We start from the raw sequence: 8,627 nt of genomic DNA, 5'->3' as shown, positions 1-8,627 counted from the left end.
AATGCTGCCAAATAGAATGATGAGGTCCTCGCTTCTCTATCCCACTGCTGTGCTTTGGGAGTAGGTAACTCATTTTTTAGTTTCCCATGTCTACAGATAGAGAAGAAACTCTGCCTCCAGGCTGTAGTATCAAGTTCATTTTATCTCTAGCCTGATGACCCCTCTTACAGATTTCTGGTGCATGTTCTGATCAATTGTGTGAGCTAACTAATTCTTTTTTGTTTGTTTGTTTCTTGAGTCCTGTTTGTCTCTCTGATCTTAGCTTGTATTGTTCAACATGAGTTGTTCCAGTTCCATCCACTTCCATGCGAATGCCATTATTTTGTCCTTTCTAACGGCTATGTAATATTCCATTGTGTATAGGTAGCATAATTTTTGGATCCATTCATCTGTAGTGGGGCATTAGAGTTGTTTTCATATCTTAGCTATTGTGAACAGTGCAACAATGAACATGGAGGTGCATTTGTCCCTGTATCCTGATTCCTGTTATTCAGGGTAGATGCATACTACTATGGCTGGGTCGTAAAGGAGACCTGGTTCGCTTTCTGAGGAACCTCCAGACTGCTTTCCAGAGTGGTTGTAATAGTTACATTCCCACCAGCAGTACAGTAGTGTTCCTTTCTCCACATCCCCACCACCATTTGTTGTCTGAATTTAGGGCCATTCTGACTGGGGTAAGGTGGTATTTCAGGATTGTTTTTATTTGCATTTCCTTTATGGCCAGGGATGATTAATGTTTCCTCATGTGTTTCTTTGCCATTTTTATCTCTTCTTCTTAGAAATTTCTCTTTAGCTTTCTTGCCCATGTAATGATTGGTTTGTTAGATTAAAACCTACACGCACTGATATATATATGGATGTATCTAAAATGGCTCTTGGTTTTCTACCCTATAGAAAATGCAAATTGATACAAACAGCAATTTTAAAGAATCTCTCAACAAAGGAGGAGGCTACAATGCTTGATAAGAAATGTACTCATTATCTTGCCCATGTAATTGTAACCTCTCTGTACAGTATTTTCACAATAAAAAAAAAATCTCTCATGGGGCTGGGAAGGTGGTTCAGTGGTAGAGTGCTTGCCTTGCATGCATGAGGCCCTGGGTTCGATTCCTCAGCACCACATAAGCAAAAAAGAAAAAGAAAAGCCGAAAGTGGCACTGTGGCTCAAGTGGTAGAGCGCTAGCCTTGAGCTGAAGAGCTGAGGCACAGTGCCCAGGCCCAGAGTTCAGGCTCCATGACTGGAACCCCCCCCAAAAAAATCTCTCATGTACTTCATACCTAAATTACCTTTATAATTTATTTAGCACTTTGTGCAATATAAGAACTGATCATTTTAAAATGTTTGATTTATTCAAAGCTTTAGGAAGTAAAGGACTCATAATTGCCAGCAGAGAAAATGTGAAGATTAATTATACCTCATTAAAATTATAGCAATATATGATATGATATTATATAGGTGATATGGGCATATTATCTATGTATCTATATGATATAGTTGATAGCATATATACTATATTCTACAGTACATATAATAAATACTATCACATATAAAGTATATACTATAGTATATGTAGTATATATGAGCTACATAGTATACATTACACTATACATACTATAGACACTATAGTATGTATATTATAATATATATTCCATAAACTATACTATGTAGTATATAAAGTATGCATCATAAATACATATATATACTATATATACATATGTATATAGTATTTACATTATAGTACATATAGATCAAACTCAAATAGATATTCAAATGTAAAGATTAAACCATGAGGCTGCTGCTGATTATCAGGAGGCTGCAAACACTATAACAAGTCATTTTTTCTTTTCCCTTGACTATGCTTTCCTCTCCTTAAAGGACTATGAAACAAAATCTGTGTTTCTTTTCTTTTCTTTTTTCTTTTGCCATTTATGGGGCTTGAACTCAGGGCTTGGGTGCTGCCCCTGAGCTTCTTTTGCTCAATGCTAGCACTCTACCATTTGAGTCACAGTGCTACTTACAGCTTTTTCTGTTTATGTGGTACTAAGGAATCTAATCCAGGGCTTTGTGCATGCTACGCAAGCACTCTACCACTTAGCCACATTCCCAGCTCAACTCTGTGTTTATGATAAAGGACGATTTGGTTCCCTGAGAGAGTTACATTCGTGTTAACATTATACATATGAAGCCAGGTAAAAAGACCCTGGTACTCTCATATCCAGGAGTCATAGCTTATTGTACCATTTAGGAAAATAGATGCTGAAAGTTACTAAGAAGAACTTCAATATTTCTTATTGTTAGGCTGATGGGAATAATTCTTATTGAATATGTATGACACGGAATGACTGGTCATGCATACATGAAAATTTTATGGATAGTTTCCATTTTTAGAGAGCAGGAGATTCATTTAGTTGTCTACTTTTTTGGGGGTGGGGGGTCCTGGGGCTTGAACCCAGGGCATGAGTTACAGTCCCTGAGCTTTTTTGCTCAGGAAGAGCCTTTACCACGTGAGTCACAATTCCATATTCAGTTTTTAGGTAGCTTATTGGACTTTCTTGCTTTGGCTATTTTTTTTAACCCTGATCCTCAGATCTCAGCCTCCTGAGTAAGCTAAGATTACAGGCATCAGCCATGAGCACTCAGCTCACTTTTTATCCTCATTTCTAGCTGCGATTGGAATGGGAATTTTCTGCTCTGTCAAATTCCTGATGTGCTCCTTGAGAGCCTTGTCCAATGTCTTCAGTGTCTCCAGCCCAGTGGGAGTTCCAAGGGTTGTTTAATTTTTTTTAAAAAACAAACAAGCAAACTATTGTCCGTGCTTATTTTCTTTCTAGTGTTCTGGCTTATTGGAGTCTTTCCCTAAGCATGCACAGTCCATATTTTAGAATGAACTAATTCAAGGACATATTACATGGATCAATTGCTACTTATTTTCTGCAAACATCTCTTTCAAACCTCCTACTATTCTAATGGCCTCCTTCCTAGGTTCTTCTGCTTCTCCTGACTGCTGTTGGCTCTCCACCTGTACAGCTGTCTGCAGGCACTGCTCCAACCCCTCTGAAGAGTACTCTACTGCAACATCCTAGTGACCAAGTGACTTGAATTTATTCTCATAGCATCATAGAAATTCACTGTTTGTTTTCCAACATCTGAAAATAGATACTAAGCAATTTTTTTCAGTTTTAAAGTTGTTTTTGGCAAAAGACTGATCCATTACAAGCGACATCATTATGTCTCTAAGAAAATGTTTTGTATTTGGTAGTAACTGGATAATTTCAACATGGACACGTTTAATTTGCCTCCTACTAGCCTCCTGGACAAGCCACTGGTTGTGTCTGTGCCATCTGATTACTACTGCCTACAAAACCCTTCCATCAAGAGAGGGCTCTTTTTTAATTTTCTGCTGAGAGTAAAAGTATATGGCCCCAAATTATTCTCTGGACTTCTATTCTCTGATGGTCACAGTTTTGCCTCACAGTTACTTGCTCTGATTTTAAGTTACCTTCTTATTTCTAGCTCCAGGTAATTCCATTTATTATCCTGTGAGCTGAGCTAGTATACATTTAAAAACACTTTTTATAAGGAGCTGGGTGCCAGTGGCTCAAGCCTGTAATCCTAGATACTCAGAAGGCTGAGATCTGAGGATTGCCATTCAAAGCCAGCCCAGACAGGAAGGAACATGAGATTCTTATTTCCAATTAACCACCAGGAAACTGGAAGTGGTGCTGTGGCTTAAGAGGTAGAGCACTTGACTTGAGCTGAAGAGCTGAGGGATAGCACCCAGGCTCAGAGTTCAAGCCCTACCACCAACAAAAGAAAAAAAATATTTTTACAGTGAGTTATCAAGGTGTAAGGAAAGAGGAACTATCATAAATGCTTGTGGAGTAACAATTTTATAGTTCTACAAAGGAAATTTTGCAAAACATACCCAGTTTGCAAAGGTACATACCCTATGACCTCTACATTTTACCTACAGGAATTGACAGCTATTTATTTGTTATTTATTACATCAAAATTTTTAACAGAAACTTTTGAAATAAATGAAATACCAGTCTTCAGGAGATAGTTAGATAAAGCCTTAAATTTTTATCTATTTTATGCATTAAATATCTTCTAACTTCTTTGAGACATATAACCCATTGTTATTTAATATGAATTTGGTGAAAGAGTAACATATATTATAACTTATGTGTTATGTATTCCATATATATAAGTGCAATGTATAAATATTTTCTTCTATATTCATGGTTTAGCTCCAAAAACATACATGAAAATGAATTGTTAGTTTTTATGATCTCTTTGGAAGCAACGTAGTTGTATATCAGGACTGGAGTGAAAGAGGCAGTTTGGGTGGGATTTACTATAAATAATTCAGGCTATTTTCTTGTTAAGTCATACAAATATATTTCCTCTAAAAACCAAAATGCTAAAAAGCAAGAAAATGTTCAGTAAATTTTATTTGTTATGTCCATGTATTATAGAGCAGTTGTCACAAGTTTTTGATGTATTGTCTCTGCAGTATATTCAGTATCAGAAGTCTATAACCTTTTCAACTGCAGCTTTATATATTAACAAACTCCATTATTATTTAAAAGTTATTGGAGCACTTTTAATAAAGTGCTCAGATCCACTAAAATGGCCTGTGAGAGAAAAACATATTGCAAGATCAATTGACAGTAATAGCCATCAGTGATGTGATATGTTTATCTAAAGGTAGAATTAAAACTTAGGCCACCCATATCAAGATACAAAGCCTAGAATAAACTAGAAGTTAGCTACATTTAACTGTAGTCTGGTTAGAGTACACATTTGTTTTGATTACTATCATGGGGGGTGGGGAGACACTATCTTAAGTCAAGTTACCAAGAAGCAGCCTCTGAAAGGAGAACTCAACATGACAACCAGGATATGCTTTGAGAAGAACTGATGAGTTCAGTTGTCAAAATGGAGGACAAGGAAGGGTAAGAGCGAAGGGGAGAGTTGTTCACATTCTAATATAATACATTCTGGGAGAAGCTCTTTAGGATAAGAAACACACCAAAGTTGTCTAGAACAGAGGCACAATCGCTAGGCTTCCAAACTTTCCAGCAGGGGCTGGAAGGTGGCTCAGTGGTAGAGTGCTTGCCTTGCATGCATGAGGCCCTGGGTTCGATTCCTCAGCACTACATAAGCAAAAAAAGCCAGAAGTGGTGCTGTGGCTCAAATGGTAGAGCGCTAGCCTTGAGCTGAAGAGCTGAGGGACAGCACCCAGGCCCAGAGTTCAGGCCCATGACTGACCAAAAAAAAAAAAAAAAAAAAATCTCAAGCAAAGCACACTGTAAGATCAGGAGAGGATCCGCAGAATGACAGTATAAAAGGATTTGTAAACCATGCTACATAACTAACTGAGATACAGGATATGGATCTAGGTTTTTTTTTTTTTTATTGCGAAAATACTGTACAGAGGGGTTACAACTACATGGGCAAGATAATGAGTACATTTCTTATCAAGCATTGTTGCCTCCTCCTTTGTTTCCCCTTCCCAACCCTTTCCATCCTCACCCTGCTCCCCACCCAATCCTTCCCGCTCCTCCTCCCCCCCCCCCACCAAAGTTGTAAAGTTTGTTTTTGACATAATGACTTGTACATCTCATTGTTGCAACGGGTCCACCTGTATCCCTATTTAAACAACTTGTTTTTCCCCTTCCCCTCCACAAATTATACCAACATCAAATACAGTGAAAGCAGGAGTTATACTGTGGGGAAGGGACCAAGATAGAGTATCAATATCCTTAGTCCAGAAGAGTCCAAAGTTCAAAGGTCAAAATACAAAGCATGGTTTCTTTTGTTGTTGTTGTTGGTTGGTGGTGGTGGTGGTGATAGTAGTAGGGCTTGAACTCTGGGCCTGGGCACTGACCCTGCGCTCTTCAGCTCAAGGCTAGTGCTTTACCACTTGGAGCCACAGAACTACTTCTGGTTTTCTGGTAGTTAATTGGTGATAAGTGTCTCATGGATTTTCCTGCCTTTGCTGGCTTTGAAAGGCGATTCTCAGATCTCAGCCTCTTGAGTAGCTAGGATTCCAGGCATGACCCACAGGCATCCGGTCAAAGCATGGTTTCTATTAGTATGCTTTGCTCTCAAGGGACCATCTGAAATCTAGTTCTTTGATGTCTAGCATTGCTAGGCCAACATAATGAAGAACTGAGATGGGATTCCAAAGAGCACTTACTGGGAGCCAACTACTAAATCAAGGAGTCAGACTTGATCCTCTGAATATATTTTATTTTATTTATTTATTATTTTTGTCAGTCGTGGGACTTGAACTCTGGGCTGGGCTCTGTCCCTGTGCGCTTCAGCTCAAGGCGAGCACTCTACCTCTTGAGCCACAGCGCCACTTCTGGTTTTTTAGTGGTTTATTGGGGATCAGAGTCTCATGGACTTTTCTGCCTGGGCTGGCTTTGAACCATGATCCTCAGATCTCAGCCTCCTGAGTAGCTAGGATTACAGGCGTGAGCCACTGGCGCCCGGCTGAATATATGTTCTAATGTTAATAATATACTCACTATGCGATTTTAAATTTCTCACAAAATTTTACTTCTATAAAAATGAGAATTTCTCCTACTGGTTTCTCCTTTTCCTCATAAGACTTTGCATCAGGCGAGGTTTAAGTCTAAACTCTGTGAGTCCAGAGAGAGGTAAACAAAACCAAATAAGCAAAATTCAAGCAAGAAAAAAAAGGTCTTTACACATCTCCTTCCTTTCTTGTCTGTAATGGTATGAGAAAAACAACAGAAATGAAAGAGCTCTCAGAAACAGAGACCCAAGGGGGGAAAAATATTCCTTACCTTCTCTCTTTCCACTGGTTTTTAAAAACTAGTATTGTATATTTGGGAAGCTGTAAACATAAACAGTTTAGATGTGGAGAAAGAGCTTCTACGATAGAACTTGAGAGACCACAGTAAAGTGTTCAGGAAAAAAAAAAACCTCTCTCATCAAAGATAATAAACACCACTAGAATCTAAGAAGACTTTACCTTTAAGAATGACACAAATGGAGCAGTTGAAAATTCAGAGACAAGAACAACCATTTTCTAATTGTCTATGTCCAGTGCTTCAAACTGAGGCTTTTTCAAAAAAAAAAATAAAATTCTAGAGAGCAGAAAAATCCGCCCTAGCAGGAGCTATTTAAAGGCTCTGGCCTTGCATTGAAACTGCATATTTGGCAGTGGCAGGTTTCAGCTGGATTTTCTGGGCAGTAAGTAATGCAGCAGCAAATTTACTCTTTTTTAATATAATGGCAACAGTCCTTGGAAGGAATGGGAATGACTTCAGGCAGTGCCAAATTTTAAATGAAAAATCTAACTATAGCTGGTCCTTTAGTTCTCTGGGAGAGCTCGGGATGATTGTGTGGGAAGCCGGGGTTAAGGGGGACCTCTGCGCATAGGCTTTACACAGTAGCTCAAGGTATGGCTTAGGTCAGCTTGCCCTGCACCTGGCCCCTGGGGAGGATTTGAAGTCCTGTGACAATGGGAGAAGGGAAGAATTTAAAAGCAACTTAGCTGGGTTGAACCGGTGTAGAGCTGGTATCAAGTGAAGGAGGTTTACACTTTGATCTCTAAGCCCTTGAGCTACTGCATGAGAAATCATCACTGAGTTATGAAGCGTGCACCTAACGTAGCGTGCAAGCCGGGCAGCCAGCTCTCATGGGCTGCTCTCAGTTCTGTCCCACAAAAGCAAAGAAGACATCATGAGACACATTTGTCATTAGAGGAGCATCGGAACAAGCAGCTGCTGCCTTTTAAATGATCTCTCTTCTCACTCTACACCCTTCTACTAGCCCCTTACCTTCATATCTCCTCTCTACCTTAAAAAAAAAAACAAATCTTTTTATAAAAGAGGGCTTATTTGCATATAGAGAAGTATGTCTCAAGCAATCTCCACCCATCAAAAAGTATATATTTGGAGCATGGAGAATGAATCTTGAACTAATTTAGGATTAGGATACATCAGAGGATATCTAAAAAAAAAAAAAAAAAAAATCCATGGCTTAAAGCAACCAAAAGCCTATTGGTAAGAGACTGGGAGCCTGGTGGAAGAGCCAGTACCCTAAGAAAGGTAAACTCTAATTGTCAAAAGGGCCAACTCAAATTTAACATTTGAAGATTGTGCACTCTGTATTCTGCCTTTGGCTTTGCCATCAGAGTATGTAGCTTCCTCCCCTTATTTCTAAACAAAGTAGAGGACTCTACTCCAACCATGTGCGCAGTGAGACTTCAGTGGTTCTCATTACAAAGTGGTATCTAGAATGGAGAGAAGAAGGGTGGAGAATGCAGTCATAATATCCAATGTAACTGGGTGCCAATAGCTCATGCCTGTAATCCTAGCTACTCAGGAGACTGAGATCTGAGGATCCCAGTTCAAAGCCAGCCCGGGCAAGAAACTCTGTGAGACACTTAGCTCCAATAAACCACCATAAAACCGGAAGTGGCGCTGTGGCTCAAGTGGTAGAGCGCTCGCCTAGAGCTGAAGAGCTGAAGGACAGTGCCTAGGCCCAGAGTTCAAACCCCACAACCAAAATATATATATATATATATATATATATATATATATATATATATATATATATATATATATATATCTCCAATGTACAT

This window comes from Dipodomys spectabilis, unplaced genomic scaffold, assembly GCF_019054845.1.
Source record: "Dipodomys spectabilis isolate Male_0828 unplaced genomic scaffold, ASM1905484v1 ptg000783l, whole genome shotgun sequence".
Classification (NCBI taxonomy): Eukaryota; Metazoa; Chordata; class Mammalia; order Rodentia; family Heteromyidae; genus Dipodomys; species Dipodomys spectabilis.
Note: the sequence above shows the minus strand (reverse complement) of the source record.